This window comes from Dipodomys spectabilis, unplaced genomic scaffold (assembly GCF_019054845.1).
Source record: "Dipodomys spectabilis isolate Male_0828 unplaced genomic scaffold, ASM1905484v1 ptg000303l, whole genome shotgun sequence".
NCBI classification, from domain to species: domain Eukaryota; kingdom Metazoa; phylum Chordata; class Mammalia; order Rodentia; family Heteromyidae; genus Dipodomys; species Dipodomys spectabilis.
Genome location: NW_024870980.1, coordinates 2,459,796 through 2,482,320, shown reverse-complemented (window position 1 = coordinate 2,482,320; position 22,525 = coordinate 2,459,796).

The window sequence follows — 22,525 nt, the reverse complement described above, 5'->3', positions numbered from 1 at the left end:
AAGCAACTCCATTCATAATAGCCCCACAAAAAATAAAATACCCAGGAATTAACTTATTCAATGAAGTGAAGGACCTTTATGATGAAAACTTTAAAAGCCTGAAAAAGAAAGTCAAAACGGAACTTAAAAAGTGGAAAAACCTCCCATGCTCCTGGATTGGAAGGAACAACATCGTGCTAATTGCAATACTTCCCAAGGCTATCTACCATTTCAATGTGAAACCTATCAATATTCCAAACTCATTCTTCAAGAAAACAGAAGAGGTAATCCAAAAATTCATATGGAACAATAGAAGACCCCGAATAGCAAAAATGATCCTTAAAGAAAGAACAGTGCTGGAGGAGTATCACTACCAAATTCCAAACTCTACTACAAAGCCATAGTAATCAAAACAGCTTGGTACTGGCACAAGAACAGACCTCAGGACCAATGAAATAGAATTGAAAACCCAGAAATGAACCTACAGACCTATAGCCACCTAATCTTCGATAAGGGAACTAAAAAAATAGAATGGAAGAAAGACAGCCTGTTCAGTAAATGGTGCTGGCAGAATTGGTTAACTACTTGTAGAAAACTAAAGCTAGATCCTCATATATCACCCTGCATCAGAATCAACTACAAATGGATCAAAGACCTCGAGTCAAAGCAGACACCCTGAAAACATTACAGGATGGAATAGGAGAAACCCTAGGTCTCCTTGGCACAAGCCGAAATTTTCTTAATGGAGACCCAGAAAAAGGAAAAATCAAAGAAAGGTTGGACAAAAGGGATTTCATGAAATTGCAGAGCTTCTGCCTGGCAAAGTATAAAGCTAGCAAGATTAATAGAAAGCCCACATATTCGGAGAGGATCTTCACTAGCCATACAACAGACAAGGGTCTTATATCTAAAATATACCTGGAACTCAAAAAATTATATCCCCCCAACAACAAATCCTCAAAGAAAGAACTCCCCAATAAATTAGTGGGCTAAAGACTTACAGGGAAACTTCTCTGAGGAGGAAATAAGGTTAGTGAATAGACACACGAAGAAATGCTCAAACTCCCTAGCCATAAAAGAAATGCAGATCAAAACAGCATTGAGATATCACCTCACCCTAGTTAGAATGGCTATAATCAAGAACTCTAATAACAACAGCAGCTGGTGGGGATATTGGTGGGACTGTATACTTGTTCAACTACTTTGCAAGCAATATGGAGCTTCCTCAAAAGGCTATACATAGAGCTCCCCGATGACCCAACACTCCCACTTTTGGGCATTTAACCAAATGATTACAAACAATACCATACTAAAGCTACCAACGCAACTATGTTTATTGCAGCATTATTTACCAGAGCTAAGATACGGTACCTACCCAGATGCCCCTCAGTAGATGAATGTATCAAGAAAATATGGTTTATATACACAATGGAATTCTATGCATCCATCGGAAAGACTGACATTGACCCATTTGTTAGGAAATGGAAAGCCTTGAAAAAAATTATATTTATTAAGTGAAGTAATCTAGGCCCAAATAAACATAAGTGCCATGGTTTCCCTTATTTGCAATAACTAGTATATGTCTGAGACAAACAGCAACTGTCAGACAAGTTGATGTTAGGAGAAACGAACCCTAAGATAAGGACTCAAATTGTTTTCCGTTCTTGCTATTGTTTCTGCCATATTTATGACATGATTTATTTGTTGATTTTTATGTCCCTCCCCCACGTTATAACCCTGTTTTCACTGTATTATATGTTGGTATAATTTGGGGATGGCAAGGGAAAAACAAATTGTTATACAGGTGGACTAATTACCACAATGACATGTACAAGACATTATGTTGAAGACGAACTTAAAACTTTGGTGTGGAGGGGGTGGTGGGGTTGTAGAAGGGGAGATATTAAGGGTTTGGAAGGGGAAACAATGGAGGAGGCAAAAATGCTTGAAAAGAAATGTACTCGTTACCTTGTTCATGTAATTGTAATCCTTCTGTTTGTATTTTCACAATAAAAAATCATAAACTAATAAATTAAAATCCTTGTCAATCTTGTTTTGTTGGTCGTAAGGCTCTAACTCTGGGCCTGGGCACTGTCCCTCCTCTCTTCGGCTGAAGCATACCACTGTATCTCTTCAGCTACAGTGCCGTTTCTAGTTTTAAAGAGATATATTGGAGATAAGAGTCTCACAGACTTTTCTGCCCAAGCTGACTTTGAACCAATATCCTCAGATCTCAGACTTTTGGTAGCTAAGATTACAGGCTTGAGCCAACAAAGTCCAGATCTAAGACAATTTTTAAAAAGTAAGCTTATTGAAACTTCTCGCTTTTTCCAATAAACAATCTTACTTTTTCAGCATTAGTTTATAACTATTATTTATTTTTAGATGAAACTGAACTTTTTAATCTTTACTATTACCCAGTATCTCACAAAAGTCCACAGTTATTGACTTTCCCCAAAGTCAGTTATGACATAATATATTACTTACTATTATTACTACACTCTTATTACATATAATGTGAAGTGAAAATAGTTTGGATCATTTCAGATAAATTAGTAGCTGCTATTTTAGCATTATAAATTCACATCTGTGATTTTAAAGGAAGGAAAGAATATTTTCGAGTTAAAATGAAGTATGAATGTGTAGTGTGTCCCAACTGAAACAAAAATTCTGAATTCATACAGACAAAATTATTTTCTTTCCACTTATGATTTTGCAGTAATACTATTGGAAATAGTGAGGCAAGAGGAGGAAGAATTCAATCATTTTTTGTCAGTCGTGAGGCTTGAATTCTGGGCTAGAGCCCTGTCCCTGTGCTCTTCAGCTCAAAGCGAGTGCTTACTGCTTGAGCCCCAGCTCTACTTCTGGTTTTCTAGTGGTTTATTGTAGATAAGAGTCTCGCATATTTTCCTGCCCGGGCTGGCTTTGAACCGTGATCCTCAGATCTCTGTGATCTTCCTGAGTAGCTAGGATTACAGGCGTGAGCCACCAGTGCCCAGCAAGGAGGAAGAATTCAAATCATGTCAAAAAATGTCTCTGTATGAAGACCTGCCTATTCCCAATTGTCACAAAATTTCAAGTGTCTATCTTAGAATTCTATTTGGAAAAGTTCTAAATCATTGATTCTTTTTGTACTTTCTGTTATAGGAAACAAAATATAAACACAAAACAATTGAAGTAAAATGCACACATATGTTGAAGTCACAATTGGAAAACAAACTAACAAAGTAGAACTCCCCCAGGAACAAAAGCATGTTGTGCTCATTTTTTTTAAGCCCAAAAACCTCAAATACGTGTTAACTTGGCATAGGGCCTTAAAGATAACTGTGTTTCAGAAATACGGTTGTGTTAATTTGTAATTAAATTCATCTAGATGAACTTAATATAGCAAATCCCTTGAATGGATCAAATTGTTTAAAACAATTGTGACTGTATGCGGAGTGAGATCTGCAAATATTTAAAAGAATAAAATAAAATCCTGACATACTTAAAAAATTCAGAAATGTAATGAATAACTCCAATAGTATCCATATTGAGAACTAATTCCTTCTGATTTAACAAGAAAAAATATGCCAATAGTAGAATCTGAGCATTGTACATGAGTGTACATAATTTTAAACTACTCCAAATTAAACTTTGTAAAAGACTGAATGTGGCTTATCTAAAGGAAAACATCAACGCATGATATGAATGAAATTAAAAATCCCATGAAAAGAGAGAAGTGGTTTCTGGAAAATAATAGTTTAATAAATGGTGGTCAAAATTTTTCTAGTACTGACAAAATTGCATATCTATTTATTTAGATCCAAAAAAGACCCCAAGTTAGTCGTGCAGATTTGAAACTTTGGCAAAGTATCAGTATACATCTGTAACATTATTATGGGTGTTGACTCTAGCAAGGAATTCATTTCCTCTTTGATCTGACAAATGAATATATGAAATAACTTCTCCAAGTAAATATCAAGACTTAACTAAACATAAAATCAGAAAAAAAAATCATCATGTAAGCCGTATTGCAACTGGGGTAAAAGAACAATCAGTCATACTGATTCTGTATTTATTGTAAATGTTGATTTTTTTCATTAATTATTTCCTTTAGCTTGCATTTTTAAAACATTGTGTTACATGATGTATATATTAGTAACTAATTTTGGATGCCTCATTAAATTTTGTTCTGAGTATAATGTCTCACTTCAGTCCTATCCCATGAAATGATGTTGATTACAAAAAATTCTAATAACCACTGTTTATTATACACAAAATCTCATAAGCATGACACCAGTAAGCATTGGTTAACATTTTGATATCATGTTACATGACTGACGAGGCCTATCTGCATGAGTATCATTGTACCTAGATTCCTCAGCCTGAATTTTGCTACTGTTAAAAAAATATTTATATCTTTATTTGTCATCGATCAAAGATTTAATCTGAGTATAAAGCCTAAGGAAAATGATAAAGTAAGAATTTAGCTTTTCTGGATATAAAGTAAACAAAATTCAGCATAGAGTAACTCACTGGTTTGAAGTCAACCAATTTCTCCAAAATATTCTAAGCATTTCCTTACAATGTGTATTGTTATCAAGAAGGGAATGGGTAATATGAGAAGAGGATTATCCAAGCATTGTCTTCAAATATACATAATTTGGATTACCCTCTACATTTGGATATAAGCATTTCTGAAAAAAAAAACTGTTTGAATAATTGATTATCAGGTCAGGTATAATATATCCTAGTTTCATATACAAAACTACATTCAGAAAATGGTATATACCAATTTACTAAAGAAAGTCCTGGCAGAAAAATGGCATCTCTACACTATGTGATGCCCAATTCTTAGGTATTTCATTATGCCTCCATTTAATGAATGTGATTGTTTAAATGATTCATGAAGAATTAATTAAAATTGATCAGTGTCCTAAAATATAATTGTGTATAATTTTATCCTAGAATCATTCAAGAACGGCCCATTCAATCATGACATACATCACATTCCACTGGTATTCATAGGGATAGGAATGAGTTTCTTAGGATCTTCTGCCATTTGGAGATGGCAGGACCAGGATTTGAACTATAGGCTCCAGATCCCACCAATTAAACCTGAGGATAGGGAACTCACCTGTCTGTCCAAGAACATCAGCAAGACCAGTGATTAGGCAGTCACCAGTGGCTCTCAGCAGTCCTCCTTGATACTTACAAGGCTGTGATAGGAGGATCATAGTCAAAGTCACCCTAGGCAGGAAAGTCCTTGAGACCCCTGTCCACCTTCAGTGCCAACAAAGCCAGAAGTAGAGCCATATAGCTACAGTAGTAGAGGGCTAGCCTTAAGCAAAAGCAGCTCATGGACTGTGCCCAGATCCTGAGTTCAAGGTTAGGGACTGGCAACAAACAGACATACACAACAATATGTGCAGCCATCCAGCTAAAGCAGGTCACCCTCTTGTCCCCAACTGGATTGGACAAAGTTCCCTGGAAAAGGGGCTGGGGGAGCTGCTGTCATCTTGAATCCACCCATGCTTCCTGCATCACAGGATTCTGGCCACACCCCCATTCTTTCATGCTTCTTTATGACCAATGGGATACAATAATGGTGGCCACACCCACATTCCATGATGCCCAGCACCAGGATTCCCTTTGGTGGTTGACACTACCACCAGCAGTTGAGGAAGGTAGAGGTGGCTGAGTGGTGAGCAGGAGACTCAAGGAGACTTTGCAGTAGAACAGGAAATTGACGTCCTAATCAGTGAGTGGGAGAATAGAAGATTTCCCAGAGCCTGGCAACATGGCCAGGCCATCTTTCCCATCCGAGTGCTCAGATGTCTGAAACAAAAGGGCTCTGTGAAAGAGCTACAGACAAGAAACTACTTCCAGAACACCAGCAAAGGAATCCACCCATCAGACCTGCAACATTCAAGAAAACAAAGAACACAGAAAAGGGAGGGATCCCCAAGACAAACACCACTGGGGAGCATGATTTAACAGAGGGTCTGGCCAAAGGTGATGCAGATCGTGGGCCTCCCCTGCCTTTGGACACAATCAAAGCCACCAGGGGCCAGAGTATCAAGGGTTCTGATACCATCAAGGATCTGCAGAAGTGGTAGTGACACGTGGTGTTCACCCTGGATTGCAGCAAAGAAGAAACTAGTCACTCAGTGCCAAGATTCCACCACTGAAGCAGGAGACGAAAGACCTGTAGGATTGACTAGAGAAAGAGAGGGAGAAGAAAGCCCAGTTACATGAAGCACCACACACAGAGCTAGAGGTCCACAAGTCACCCATACAGATGTTGGTTTCAGCAGAAAGAGATTTACAATCTTCACCAGCCCAAGTGAAGCAGTTGGCCAATGACAGATAACTGGAGCATGAAGCTCTTACCAGCCACCTGCAGGCTGCAGAGCGGGGTGTGGCAGAGCTGCATATGCTGTCTTCTGCGGTCACTGCTGCACAGAAGGAGACTGAAATGTTCTTTGAACAGCTGAATGATGTGACCCTTCAGCTTGAGGAAAAGACCACAAGCTTCGATGACCTGCAGCAAGTGAACACAGAGCTGTAGGAGAAGCTGGAAGTGCTCTGGACAGAGAACAGCACCAGAAGAACAGAATCTGCAAGTTCCAAATAGTACTGGTGGGGCATGAGTTACTGAAGAGACTACTGGACAACCTGAGCTGGATGGTGACCTCAGCAAGTCTGGTGAGAGACACATTCACCGAGGACCTGAGCATTGAGAGGTCCGCATGTAAAGAGGAGACTCAGTGGCTGAACGAGCAGGTGAGCCAACTGACAGAGGAGAAGGAGAGAAGGGCAAGGCAGGTGCTGGAGAATGAGCTGGGGGAACTGAGAAAGAAGATGACAGAGCCAGGGCCCCCGCAGGACCATCTCAGGTGGAGCTGCAGTTGCAGGCCTAGGCCTACTGCACACAGATGGAGTTGAAAAAACTGGAGTAACAACTTCACATCCAGGTCCAGGAAAACCAGAAGCTCTGTCTCCAGAACACAGAGCAGCAGGAGCAACTGCAGAGACTGGAGGATAAGGCCAAGGATCTGCATGAGATACCCTAGACCCCACAAGGAGCATGTGTGTGTGTGACCCATAGCCAGAGGAAGAGCTGGCCCTGCTGTGGAACACTCTCCACAAGGCGAGCGGTGAGAAGGAGGAGCTCACCAACATCCTGGACTCAGAGCAACAGGTGAAGAAAGAACTGTGGGAACACCTAGACCATTCAGAGGAGAAGATAGAGGAATGGAAAGAGGTGGCTGAGAGAGGGAGAGAGGAAGAGAGAGAGAGAGAGAGAGAGAGAGAGAGAGAGAGAGAGAGAGAGAGAGAGAGAGGGAGGGAGGGAGGGAAAGAGGGAGGGAGAAAGAGAGTTAGAGAGAGAGAGAGAGAAAGAGAGAGAGAGAGCCAAGCATCATGGGATCTGCAGGAGCAGCAGGAGCAGTCCCTGGCCCAGCTGCAGGTGCTCAGAGCCACCTGTAAGCAGCATATTGCCTCCAATGAGTGGCTGAACTCTGAGAAGGAGGCCCTGCAGCAGCACCTGCAGAGACAGGCCCAACTGCTGGAGCTGCTGAAACAAGTGCAGGGCCTGAACAACTGGGGGGTCCAGGTGGTGCCCCCAAAGTGGCAGGACACTCTCAGGAGCCTGGAAGTGACCAGACCATAGGAGGACCACCTGCAAGTCCAGCTGAGCTTCTTGGCTTTCTCTGGGTAAGTGGAAATTGTGAGTCCTGGGGAAGAAAAGGAGAGGAGGTTACTCCCCCCGACGTGACCATCCCAGAGGAGGGAGACATGCCCCAGACCTAGAGGGACAGGATCTGCGAGCCCTCTCAGAGGCTGAGATCCACAGGGGAAATCTCCTGCTGCAGGAGGAGCGGCCCTGCTTCAGGCGTCCAGCCTACCTACAGCTCAGTGCCAGACTGAGCTGGAGCCACAGGCCCCCTGCTCTGTGAGCTGCCACCACAGCTGGCGTGGGGATGGCAAGTGGGACACGTGGACATTCGAGAAGAAAATCTGCTTCATCCACGACCTGTCTGATGAGGTGGACTTCCAAAGTCCAGTGGATGAGCTCCACCATCAATGTAGCCAGCTGTCGGCACACATCTGCACCATCGAGGAGTCCCTCATGGCATGTAAAGAGCAGATTTTTGTCCTGGATGAGCTGTGTCAGGAGAAAGCCGAGAGCATGTGCTGGCTCTCCCAGGAGAAGATGTAGAAGAAGAGAGAGCTGCAGGAGCTGCTGTGGGTCCTCGCAGGTGAAGGCACGGACAACGGGCTCCAGATGCCAGCACAGGCTGAGCCCCCCTCCCCCACTGCTTCAGACGCCTCAGGCACTGGGGTGGGCGAAATGAGGGAGGAGCAGAAAGGTTTTGAAGAATTGCAACTTCAAGTCAGCTTGGAAACTGCCAGAGGAGAGGTTGGGGTTCCAACCCCATAGATGACTCCCCCATGTAGCACATCCTGAGGCAGATGCCTCACATCCAGAGCCACCTACAGCTGGAGGGCTCAGGCAAGGAGCACTCCCTCCCTTTTTCTGTAGACTGATGTGGATGATAACTCTCTATGTGACATACTGACTCTCAAAAGCCTCGGCAGCCACCAGAATTAGGTGGCAGGTGGCCTTTTCTCAGGCCTCCATCTGCCACAAGATGGGGATAAACTATGGGCCAGGTAGGGCAGAGGCTGCCGGGAAGCTGCCCAAATTCAAGGGACATCTAATGGCCCATTGGTGGCCAGGGAAGAGGCCCATGTTATGCTTATCACAAAGAAGAAATTGTTTTCAAAGGGAAAAAAATCCTCCAACAAAGCTTTTTCTTCCAGTCCTGAGGATTGAGCTCAGGGCCTGGCCACTGTCCCTGAGGTCTTTTTGATTAAGGCTGGTGCTCTACCAGTGGAGCCCCAACTCCCCTTCCAGCTTTTTCTGTGTGGAATGAAACCACTGGTGTCGGGCATGCTAGGCAACCATTCTACCACTGAGCCACATTCTCAGCTAGGATGATTCCCCCGTCCCAAACCCATATGGCCATTCCTCAGATAAATAGGAAGTAGGGGCTAGGATGAATATGAAGCACAGTCTGGTTCACACAGAAATACTCCCCTGCCCCCTCTTGGACCCACTTAGTTGAAGTTTCTCTTCTACCGTTGAGGGATGAGAGAGGGATGGGGGAGTCTCAAGAGAGGAGTACCAAGAACAGTGGCCCCCAGACCCCACAGTCTACCTCACACAAGTGGTCCTCTAGATTCCAAACTTAGGTGACTCAATGTGGATTCTACACTGTCTCCTAATCTCTTCAATGCTCAGGATGACTAAATGTCTGCCCTGGCTTCAGCCCACACACAAGGTAGAAGCTCCTAGTCCCAGACCAACTTCCATCTCTGACTGCCCTGAGTTAGGCCAGACTCACCACTCACCATAATGTTGGTGGCAATGACCTCATGTATGGATTCCAGGAAGATGGTCTGTAGCAAATAGCAGAAGCAACAGAGTGAGCAGGGCAGAAGGATGTGGTGGGGGTGATTGCTCTGAGATCTTCCTTCTTGGAGCCCTCCTGTCAAGCCAGAGTCATGCTAACCAAAGCATGGCCAAGGCCAGAGTGTGAGATGAGATGGAGGAACACAGGACTAAAGGAGGTACTGTTTTGTCTTGGAGCACTTGAAAGTTCCAATTATATTTGACCCATACCAATCCCAAAGCCAACACGCAATGCCTCTCCTTGTTGTTGTTGGCTGTGAGCACTGTCCCTGAGCTTTTTTTCTGAAGGCTGGAACTTTGGCACTTGAGCCACAGGGACACTTCTTTTTTTTCTGATAATCCATCGAGGATAAGAGTCTCACACACTTTCCTGTCCTGGTTCGCTTGGCACCATAATCCTCCAGATCTCAGCTTCCTGAGTATCTTGGATGACAGGTATGAGCCACGAGTGCCCAGCATGTGATGCCTTTTGAAGGCATCTTGCCGAGTCTGTATAAGGAGCCCCAAAGGGCCTGGATAGACCACAACCCAATCAAGGAGCTGGGAGGGGGGAAGGCTGACCTTCTAGCCATACTGTTCCCCAAAATTAAAGATGCCAGGTGGTTTTGTATGCATCCAACACCTAGGCCAATACCCATGAGGCTTAGTGGGGAAAACGTGGAGAATACTTAAAGATTGCACTGTAGAAATCTCTGATTTTGCATGCATGTCGTGTGTGTGTGTGTGTGTGTGTGTGTGTGTGTGTGTGCGAACTCAGGGCCTACGCTCTATCCCTGAGTTTTCTTGCTCAATCTAGTTCTCTGCCACTTGAGCCACAACCCCACTTGATTTTTGGTGGTTAATTTTATATAAGAGTCTCAAGGACTTTCTGTCCAGGGTGGCTTCAAAGCTTGATGGGGGCCCCACAGCAGTAAGAGTAAACATAACTCACAGGTACAATCCCTACTGTGGGTGACTCCTGCCTCTTCGTGGCCAGACAGGGGACATGCAGCCCCATGTCATCGTCCTCTAGAATTCAGTTGGGGGAAGTGACCAGGGCCAAGCTGACTTTTGCTCACCCTGAGGGCGGATGCCACGGCAGGTATGTTCCACCCTAGGCCAAGAGAGCTCCAAGAGGCCCGGCTCCCAGAGGCACAAGGAAGGGAGAGGTCAGCTCCAGGCCGAGCTAAGAGCCTTTGCCCACGGATACCCCAAGTTGTCCTTCCTAATCAATGTAAGACATGTCAAAGAATAAACCAAAACAAAAAAAAATAATTGGAGCTGTGCCTCCAAGTGCTAGAGCTCTAGCATTGAACCAAAGAGCTCAGGGACAGGGCCCCCAAGCTTTGAGTTCAAGACCCTCAGCTGACCCTCCCCCAGTTTAGCTAAATATGAACTAGTAGGATTTGTGAAGTGTTTCTGAAGAATGGTGATACTGAAGAAAGCATCCTAATTCTAATGAAAGCTGAACTTGTGACATACAGCTATGTGCTGAGTCCTTCACAGGGTCCTGTTTGTTGGGTCCTTCCAACATGGGGGTTTTGTGCTGAGTCCTCAAAAAGTCCTGTTTGCTGAGTCATCCCAAAGGGTACTATGTTCTGAATCCCTGAGAAGATTGGGCCCTGGTGGTTTTTTCAAAGGGTGCTGTGCACTGTGTCCATTACACAGCTACTGTATGCTGAGTCCTTCAAAAGATGCGGTGTACTAATTCATCCCAAAAGGTACTGCTATGTGCTGAGCCCTTGAGAAGAGATGGATTAGGTGAATTTTTCAAGTGCTATGTGCCGAGTCCTTTACACAGGGTGCTCTGTACTGTCCTTCAGATGGTGCTATGTGCTGAGTCCTTCCACAGGGTAGTATGTGCTGAGTCCTTCAAAATTGTGCTATGTGCTGAGTTTTTCGAAGGGTGCTGTGCACTATTTTACACAGTGTGCTACGTATTCAGACCTTCAAAGGGGTCTGTGTGTGATCTTAACACAGGGTGCTATGTACTGAGTCCCTGGGAAAGAATGGTAGCGTTGAGTTTTACAAAGCATGCCATGCACTTAGTCCATTACGTTGTGGGCTATGGACTCCCTCCTTCAAAGGGTGCTGTTTGCTGAGTACTCTACACAGGGTACTATATGCTAAGTCCTTCAAAGGGAGCTGTGTGCTGAGTCCTTTACACAGGGTGCTTTGTGCTGTTTTTTGAAGTGTGCTGTGTGGGGCTCATCTCAAAAGGTACTATGTTCTGAGTCCTTGAGTGGTAGTTATCCCCAACAATCCCCCACACACAAACACACACAAACAAAAATACACACACAAACATAAACACAAACAAACATACATACACAAACCTACACACAAGGGTCACCGTGTGTGGATTTTGGTTTGTGGGTTGGAGGGTCATGGAAGAGAGTTTCCTCCAGCCATGGAGCTGAGGGGAGATTTGATACCCTGGGCAGGTACTGGGGTTGGGAGGGAGTGATGAGTTGAGGTGAGGCTATAATTTCCTTGGCCTGGAAGCTTTTGGTCCCAGTCAGGTCTTGGCTTGCAGCCAGGGGTGGGGGCCAGGCCTGAGGGGAAGAGGGGGAGGTGGCCAAGAGGAGGAGGGAGTGGGGCCCAAGGCACACTCCCATGGCAGCAGTGGCCAGGGGCACGACTCAGGGGAGGGCGAGGGGGTGGCCATGCCCTGCCGGGGCAACACAGCCCAGGAGAGGAGTGGGATCAGAGAGATAGCAGAGAGAAGAGCGAGTATACACAAAGGCAAGTGGCTTCATCAGCTGGTGGCCTCGCTGATCATATTGCAGGTTCTGGTGGGGAGCACAGAACACATTGAACTGGCGCTGCAGGCACATCGCCATGGGCAGCCACGTGAAGGCACGGTGGCCATGGCGGCCCTGAGACTGAAGTCCCGACAAGGGGGGCACAGGAGCAGCTGAGGTGGGGGTGGTGTAGGCTGAAGAAGAGGAGCAGAGACCAAAGACAGCCCTGCCATGTGCCCACAGATGCTCCTGCCCCCTCCCAGCAGCATTGCATTTCAAACATGGCACTTTTGGCTCCTACCAGCTGTGCCTCTCCCAGTCGCCCAGAGAGATGGCAAACCCCTGGCTGGCCTGCAGCCCCGAACTGGTCGCCACCCCTGGTCCTAGGACTTCGGGCTCATGTGCACCTGGAGCCACCTCCTAACACTTCTCCCATTAGTACACGTGAGTGGTGTCTCTGAGGGCCCACAGCCTGGAAACACTCCGGCCAACCAACCACTGATCCGGACCTGCACCTCCTGCCTCCCCTTTCCTGTTTCCTCCTCGAGTTCACCCTCCCCCCCACCACAGTCTGCCATGGCCCTGTCAAAAACGTGTCCCAGGGGTCGGAGGTAGGGGTTTGTGTTGACCTGGGGATCCCACCCCCATCCTTAGTGGCCAGTGTCCCAGAAAACAGGGAGATGCAGGAATGGGTGAGGAGGGGTGCCACAGAGCACCTGGCCTGGAGCAGTGGGAGCCACACAGCCACACATCTGCACCATTCCTCTCTCTGGTGGAAACCTGGTGGCTTTAATCAGAGGTCGGGAACAGCACCTCCACACCTGCCTTCTTGAGTCGTTTTCTTTTTGCTGGGGGTGGTGGTTGTTGGATGCAGAAGATAGGCCCTCCTTGCTGTGTGAGCCCTTGTCTTCTGTGCTCGGTCACCCTATCACCTGAGGAGGGTCCCAGAAGAGCCCACTAGGTATGTGAGGGCACTTGGAGTCAGACAGAAGGTAAATATCTGGGAGGAATATACCCACTCCGACCCACATACACCCAGCCTGTCTGCCCTCCCCCCATCCCAGCTGTCAACAGTACCCACAGGGTGATCACATTTCTCAGCTCTCCCAGCATCTGCTGGTGCTCCCTATCCATCTGTTCTCCTCGTCCCTCCCAAGAATCCACCAAGTCACCCAGAAACATCTAGGCTGGAAGTAGGGAATCCATCCATGTATGTATCCTTTAAGACCCCATCCGTTTCCCCAACACTGCCCCAAACCCAGGTCAGACAACCCTCTGGGGCACCATGACCCCCTGCTTGTTTTCAGCCCCGGCTCTGAGGAGCCACCTATCTCGGGACACCTTCACCAAGTGTCCTGGCCTAGGGTTTTTGTGAATGGGGAGTCAAGGCTGGTTGTTCCCAAGGGAAAGTGTCTGGCCCTGGAGAAAGGGATAGGCAGGGTTGTTCTAAGTTATTAGAGTGGTGCTCCCTTTTGTTGGATCCCCTGTTCTGACCAGGCAACCTCTGTGCTCCAGCTTGTACCTTGTCCCAAAGGAGGAACCAACAAACTCAGAAGAGGCACTGCTCTGAGTCTGTGTGTGTGTGTGTGTGTGTGTGTGTGTGTGTGTGTGTGTGTGTGTGTGTGTGTGTGTGTGTGTGCATGACAGAGAGAGAGGGAGCACGAGAGAGAGAGGGGGGAGGGAGAGAGACAGTCAGACAGACAGATCATCTTTCTCCTTATACAGCCTGACTGTGTTCAGGTGAGTGATCTGTTGGCAAATTACAGGTGCTGCATGGACTAATCTTCTGTCACAGTTCTGGATTTGTGTGTGTGTGTGTTTGTGTGTGTGTGTTTGTGTGTGTGTGTTGGGAGAACAGGGAGATGAGAACAACGAAAACATATTTAAGGCACCGTGTCTACAAAGAGCAAAAGCATTTTATTTGTGTGTATGTGTGTGTGTGTTGTTCTTTTTTCATCAATGCCAAGTATGAGTCTAGCGATAATTTGTTTTCTTTTTCACCGTTTCATGGCTCCTTTGGGGAAGTTTTCAGTACACGTTCTTTTCCCCCTCTCTCTTCTCCCTTTCCTGTAGCCCACAGTAGCTGCTGGGCCTGTGTGGGTCTCCCCTAGGAGGCTTGTGTGAACCACAGACCAGAGTGGACACCTGTCCTTCTGTCTTCACCCAGAAGACAGGCAACTGTGACCACAGCCGTACTCTTCTAGCCAGACAGTCTGCTCTAGCGTTATAGTTGGAGCTAATTCAAAGGTTGGGAATGTGTCTGCCAAACGTAATTAGGGAACAGATTGGGGAGGCAGTAGGGCAGGGGCTGTGGCTAGGAGGGTATGGGAAGGGGTGAATGTTGTGACATGGCAGATGGTTCACCATGACCGAGACTGAGAGGGGAAACTTACCCAGGGCATTGACTGTGTCCATTGGCATCAGGGCAGGGGATTCCAGGCCCCCTCTGGTGGCATGGATTCCCTCCGGGGGCAATGTACTGGTGGGCAGTCCTCCTTGGAGTCCTGCAGACTCCAGTCTGTGTTTGGCTTGGGCCATTTCCAGCTGGGCAGTGGTAAGTAAGTGCACTACCCCTGCTGGAGCCTGCTTGCTAACTGCCCTGGCAGTTAGCTTGGGCTCTCTGAATGCTAATTTCTATAACCTGCTGTATGATGTCTGGAAGAAAAAGCAGACCACTGAATTTAGAACCCTTCAAGTTTGATTGGGACAATGTTCAAAGCAGCACAGGAAGAATTCCCAAGCCAGATGGGCTCCTGTAATGAACATCATGCCTTGACTGTTGATTCTCCTCCAGCTCTCTCTAGGGTGACCACCACACTCAAGGCTGTCGTGGGGAGCAGAGATTGTGACCTCACCATCCTTAGCCTGCCAGCTGTGAGCAGAGACGTTTCCCACCACCTGCACTGGACTCTGGGAGATTCAGAAACCAGGGATACCTCGACGAGCCTTTCTCTGCAACATGTAACTTGGGGGCCAGATGTGGTAATCCTGACTGGCCCCAGGGAGAGGAGAGGAGGCCCCTTGAGTCAGGCATTCAGCTCACAGCAACCTCAATCGCACCTACATGGGATATTGAGTGCCACAGAGCTTGTCAGTTGCTGAACAGAGAACTTTGAAAAGATAGACATCCCTGAGGCCTTGGAATGTAGCGAGTTCATACTGGCTTACATCCTCAGAGCCAAAACAGTTAAGTGTGGTGGCACCAGGAGCGGGTAAGAGGGAGGAGGGAGAACTGAGGGAGAGCTACATCAGGCTTCGTCCTCCCTCCCCCACAGAGGATCCTTACCTGAATCAGATGGGACTGTTCTGTAGTATTGTCATAGACAGATGCTCATTTATTTATGCAACAAACCATTACAGTGTGCACCAGGGTCTGGGGGGTCACAGACAATGAAAAGTTCCAGGACTGGTTCCACAGACCATGAAGAAAACTTGGATTGATCTGGATGCCAGTGCTTCAAACCTGTCATCCTAGCTATTTAGGAGGCTGAGATCAGAGGACTGAGGCTTTTGTCTCGGGCAGGAAAGCCTGTAAGACTCTTGTCTTGAATTAACTACCAAAAACTAAACGCCAGAAGTGGATGTGTGGCTCAAGCCATAGACTGCTAGCCTTGAATAAAAAGGCTTAGGGACAGCACCTATGCTCCAAGTACAAGGCCTAGGACTGACACAAAGAAAGTAAGGAGAGAGAGGAGGGAAGGACAGAGGGAGAAAAAGAGGAAAGAAAGGAAGAAGGGAGAACATGCAAGCCTACGTTTGGAGTCCCTGGATCAAGGGAGCCAACTATTCACAATCTCTGTGGGGACAGTTTCAGAACCTAAAGCCAGTATGTAGGACCAAGCCACTGACCCCTCAGCAACTTCATGACAGCCAGAGCTGTGTGGTCACCGACTGTAGAGGGAACCAGCCTCGGGTAGAACCTAGGGCTCAGGGTGGGACACCAGGTTTCAATTATCCCCAGCCTTATCGAGTTTATTTTCTGGTCAGATAAGAAGAAAGTTTCCAAGGGCTAGGGAGGTATTGGGGTTACAGTTTCAACGGGGGGCCAAGGGATAAGCAGGAATTTCAAAAGGGAGGATGGTCCCAGGTCAGGTGTGTCAGGAAATTGGAGCCATAGCCTCACCTGACAACATAGACTACCAGCGTTTGAACCAGACACACTTCTATTAAAAGTTCTGGCACCTTGGTCTCATCATTGACGACCTGGCTTTCGTTCACTGCAGGATGCCTGAGCAATACATCCTTGGTGACTAGGACTTTCCAGGGCTCAAAATGATGATATCACCCCCGGTGTTCATTCCTCCACCAAAGACTGAGGTAATCATTCCACTGCCACAGGACAACCTGGGAATGAGGGCAGGAAATGGTTCTCTTGGCTGGCTCACTATTTAGTCTAGATGGCAGATCTGGGATTCAAAGAGGGCAGGCTGAAGGTCGGGCAGAGCTGGGTAGAGGCTGGTGGGAAAACCAGAGGCACTGGGCTCTGAGCAGGGTGGTTTCTTTGATAATACTCACAACATAGGAACATTTCTGGGATAGAGCAGCCCTTTTCACCTCCCCAAGAGGGACCTAGATCTCCCCAGTCTCCGTCCCTTGACCAAGAATCCGTTTACTTCCCATATCCTGTGGTTGGATAACTAGACCTTACCTCACTGCCCAGTGCTGAGGCAGTACAGTGAGAGATCCTGAGTCTTTGATAAGGTCAGGGGATGTTCAGTATGAGATTGTACTTGAATGTCCCAACTTAGGGCATGGATCTTATCTTTTATGCTCTAAGATAGCACTCTACCATTTGAATCCCAGCTCCACTTCCAGATTTTTGGGGTGTTTAATTGGAGATAAAGAGTTCTCACGGGCTTTGCTGCTAAGTGGCATCCAACTGCAGTCCTCAGATTTCAGTCTCCTGGGGGGAGAGGATGACAGGAATGGAAAAGTATGTTTGGCCTGCTGCCAGTAGTTCATGGCTTTTATCCTAAGTACTCAGGAGGTGAGATCTGAGGATCATGGGTAAAACCCAGCCTGGTTAGGAAAGACCTTGAGACTCTTATATCCAAGGAATTGCCAGAAAACCAGAAGCAATGTTGTGGCTCAAGCAATTGAGTGCTTGCCTTAAGCTGAAGAGCTCAGGGCAAGCACCAAAGCCCAGAGTTCAAGACCCCTAACCAACAACAAGAAAAAGAGGTGATTAAGTTTTCCGCATAGCAGTGTGTATGGTAGGAAATGCCATGCTGGTCTATGAGGCATTCCAGATATGTGAGAGGCTCAATATTTGTCTACAGTGGGTTTGATGTCGGTACTGCTGCCTTCTCAGAGGTGGGATGTGATCATAATTGAGGGAGTTCATGTTTCTGTTCTCAGGGACTGCTGAATCATTGGGCTATCCGTGTGTGTGTGTGTGCGTGTGTGTGTGTCTGTCTGTCTGTCTTTGTCTGTATCTGTGTGTGTTTGTAGGTAGAAGAACTGGGCCTTGAACTCAAGGCCTAAATGCTGAGATTTCTTGCTCAAAGCTAAAGCTCTGACACTTGAGCCACAGCTCCACCTCTGGCTATTTGGTGGTTCAGTGTAGATAGGAACTTCACAAACTTTCCTACGTGGCTGGCTTTGAACAGTGATCCTCAGACCTCAGCCTCCTGAGTAACTAGGGTGACAGACAGGAGCCACCTGTGATGGCTTTATGTGTGTGTGTGTGTGTGTGTGTGTGTGTGTGTGTGTGTGTGTGTAGAAGTTGGTTGTAACAAGCAGTGCTGGACCCATTAGTAACTTCTAAACGCTGTCTTTGTGGGCAGCATGGGCTTTGAGTCTGAGCTATGGGGGTTTGGAAGGGGAAACGCTTGAAGGGGACTCAGCACCGATAAATTATAAGAGCAAGGGAACTTTGTGCCCTGGAACAGTCTACTCTCGTGGGCCTGGTTGGTGGCAGAGGAGTGTGGATGGATCTGGAGATGGGGCCAACAGGGGATGGCTCCTCAGGGGAACAGAGAGCGTGGTCAGCACTTAGTAAGGCTTTGAGTCCTGTTAGTATGGATCATATTGGCATGGGTCAGACTCATCATGACGTCTGATGGGCAAGGCCAACCCTACTTTAAACCTTGACCTGTGTTCTTCAGATCTCAGCTAACTGTGTAGGTAGGCTAATAGGCATGAGCCTCTGGCACCGGGCCTCGGATTCTCTTTGGTATATTAGGGTTGGAACTCAAGGCCTTAGGCTTTCCAATTAGGTCTTCTTCCATGGGAGACAAGCAAGCCTTTCTGTCTTTGGCATTTCTGAGATAAAGACTCCATATATGCTCAGGCTTGGCTGGATCATGGTCCTCCTGTGACAGGCATGCACCACCACACCTGGTCCTCTGTAGTTGGGATGGTAGATATGTAGCGCCATGCTCAGTCATCGGTTTAGATGACTGTCCCAAACTCTTAGTCCATAGCATCCGATTCTTGACCACAATTGAAGCTCTGGGTTCGGCCTGGAACCACTGGTCCTCACTCTTCTCACAGGACAGTTGTGAGGAAACAAGGGATCAATACAAGGGGAACTCTGGGGCAGGGCCAGCATAGAGGCAACGGTCATCAGATAAGTTTCTTGGCAATTCTGTGAGCATATAACAAGAAGACAACTGGAAAGGACTCAGAAGGGGCCTGTTATTTATCATGCCACAGGTATGGGATTATGAAACAAAACTTGGCTCTTTTTCATCCTTACCCTGTCCCCATGAGGAAGGGGATCTTTCACTGTTCAGCTTTGCAGCTAGGGAAAACGAGGCACAGAAGAGTGGGATGACCTACTCATGACCCCCAGCTGACAGGAAGCTTCGTCTGACTTCTCTGCCATGCTCCCTAGGACAATGGGTGCTATTCAGTCCATTTCTTGTGGTGGGAAGTGCACTTATTGTCAATCGTGGGGTTTGAACTCTGGGCCTGGGCACTGTCCCCAACCTCCTCAGATCAAGGTTAGGTCTCTACCACTTGAGGCACAACACCACTTCTGGTCTTCTGGTGTTTCTTTGGAGATAAGCGTCTAACAGCCGTTCCTCCCTGGGCTGGCTATGAAGCATGATCCTCATATCTTAGCCTCCTGTGTAGTTATCATTGTAGGCCTGTGCCACCGGCAGCCTGCTTAAGTGTAATTCTCTCTCTCTCTCTCTCGTTCTCTCTCTCTCTCTCAGTAACTTGTTGAAAAGGTGCTGGAGGAGATGCCTCAGCTTCCCCATGTGGCTGGGACCCAAGATAACCCTCTTAATCTGGAAGTAGGCTGTGGGTCAGGAATTTTCTTGATCAGCCTGTAGAACTAGCTCCCTTAGGTAAGCCCCTCTGTGCCTGGGATAGACCGTGATGGTTACTCATTGTCAGTCTGTCTGTTGAGTATTTCCCCACTACCCTTTGCTAAGACAGTTAAAGGAAAGTGGATGAGGAGGCATCACATTGTCCAACTGCACAGCACTCTCCCGAGCCTCTGATCCTCACTGCCACCTATCTGGCCAGACCCTGATAATAAGAAACTGAATTCACTCTATGTCTACTTCACATTGCTGCAGTGTGTCATCTCGGGGAGTGGAGGCAGTGTGCAGAGGAAAGACCCCAGGTCGGACACCTCCTGGGGGACATTTGTTCTGTGACAGCGTGAAGTCATTGCTGTGGATAAGGAGGAAGCTGGCATCAGACTGAGCCAGAACAATGCTCAAAGGTAGGTAGGCTATTGAAGTATCAAACACACCCAAGTCTGCTTCCCACTCACAACAAGGAGGGTGCAATGCAGGTAACCCAGCATTGACCCTAGGGAGCGATAAATGGATGGTGGTGGTCAGGTGCCAGTGGCTCTCGCTTGTCATCCTGGCTATTCAGGAAGCTGAGGTCTGATGGTCGTAACTCAGAGCCAGCCCAAGCAGGAGAGTCTGTGAGATTTTTTTTTTGGTCCAGTCATGTGTCCTGAACTCTGGGCCTGGGCACGGTCCCTCAGCTCTTCAGCTCAAGGCTAGCACTCTGACACTTGAGCCACAGCGCCACTTTTGGCTTTGATTCTTTGTGCTTATGTGGTGCTGAGGAATCAAAACCAGGACCTCAGGAATGCAAGGCAAGCACTCTGCCACTGAGATACCTTCCCAGCCGCAAGTCTGTGAGATTCATATCTCCCATAAACTAACTCCCTCCCCCCCCTGTAAAAAGCCAGTTTTGGTGCTGTGGCTCAAGTGGTAGAGCCTCAGCCTTGAGTAAAAGAACCCCAGGGATGACACTGAGTCCCTGAATCCAAGACCAGGACTCACAAAAAATAAAATAAATGAATAGTGGGAAGTTGTTATCTTACTACCAAAATGGATCGATTCATTCTTCTCTCTGGTACTTGTAGCCAAAGGTAAGGGGCTTCCCTTGATGTTCCTCTAAACCTCTCCTTCTCTCTATTATCACCCTGTCTTCAGTTGCAGGATAGAATTCAGATCATCCCACTTGATGTGACCTTAAGTACCCTTCCCTACCCGCCTTTCTTGGGGTGGGGATCCTGGATGTACTCACCACTGGGTGAAAGAAGCACCAGAGAGATATGGAGGTAGGTATCCCTGAAACTCATACACACACACACACACACACACACACACACACACACACACACACACACACACACACACACACTCACCTAGGCCCTAGGCCAACTCTGGCTAGCCTTTTCCAAATATACTTTATCTCCTTGGATTAACTGACCTAGGAGAGGAACTTGATCCCCTATAAGTGACTATTTTAACTAGGGCTTGCTAGTTGACATGAGATAAACAGAAGCTCAAAGGAAAGGTTCTGGAGCCTGTCTGGCTCAGGCTCAAACTTGACATCCTGGCTCCTCGGTAGGCAGAGATGTGAGGATCAAAGATCAAAGACACCCATAAGCTGGAAGTCTGATAAGACTCTTCTCTGTATGGAACCACCAAAAATCCAGACGTAGAGCTGTGGCTCAAATGGTAGAGTAGCAGCCTTGAGCATGAAAACTCAGAAAGACAGCTCCCAGATCCTCAGTTCAAGCCCACCCAAGAAATGGCCCCATTTGTTGCCCCCAGACTGCCTGGGCCTCAAGTGCTCTCCCACAGAGAGTGATGCCACACTGGTTCCTGGGTAGTGTATCAGAGCCTTCAGAAATTGGGTGGTGAAAGCCAGGCCTTCACCTTTGTGTGCTCTCAACGCACACCAGCTGGAAGGCAGAGCATGACAAGGCCAACAGCCTGCAGAGCGAAGATCCCCCTCTGCCAGGGTGATTGAAGGGGGCTTCTTAGAGGCAGCACTTGAAAGGAGTTCTTGCTTAACAAGGAGGATGTGACAGGAAGCACAAAGAGAAAAGATGCCATAGATAAAGGACAACATAGGGGAGCGTGTTCTTTTTTGGCCAGGGATGCTGTTTAGAAACTCAGTAAAGATGGGCAAGACTGTCCGAGACAGGCCCAAGGGGTCACAGAGGAACAGCTATCCAATGTTGGGATTTTGTCTTAGCTGTAGTGGGCTCACCTAGCACACAGGAAACCCTGGGTTCGATTCCTAGGTACCGCATACACAGAAAAAGCCAGAATTGGTACCATGGCTTGGGTGAAAGAGTGCTCCTATCAAGCAAAAGAAGCTCAGGGATTACGCCTGGACACCGAGTTCAAGGCCCGGCATTGTCAACGTAAAACTGCACTCCAAGGGACCTGGGTGACAGGTGGATGGCTGTGCCCTGTAGCTCTTAGTAGATCCATCCATGCTTTGTGTCTCCTTCTTTGACAAAGAGGATCTGGACACTCCTTCTGCCCTAGGCACCCCTGGAACTAGTTATCAGCAACCCACCCAAAGTCTCCCACTGGGACATGGATCAGCTGGCCCCAGAAATCCTCAGGTACTGGTTGGATGTGACGGGGGTGATACAGGGCAGGCCTAAGAAGTCCTAGACATCCAGGCAATCCATAGGAAGCAGATGGGAGCTTAGAAAGGGGTAGTGATGTGAAGGGCCCCTTTTATGCCCATGGCCCTCCCCAGATTCTGAGGCTCCCTTTGCTATCTCTGAGCGAGGTACAGGAGGGTCTAGTTGGTAGTGTCTAGAGGCAGACTAGTTGGAAATTGTAAAGTATGAGACACCATAGGCCATGCACTGATGGCTCACGCCTGTCATCCTGGCTACTCGGGAGGCTGAGATCCAGAGGGTCTTGTATCCCAGCACAGGGAGGAAAGTCCAATGAGAGTCTCATTTCCTATCTCCAACTGGAAGTGGTAGCATGGCTCAAGTGGAAGAGCACTGGTCTTGAGCAAAAATCATCTTCAGGGACAGTACCCAAGCCCTGAGTTCAAAGCCCCTCATCCAAAAAACCAAGAAAGAAAGACACCACTTGCTTGCCAGAGATGATGAAGGAGTGGG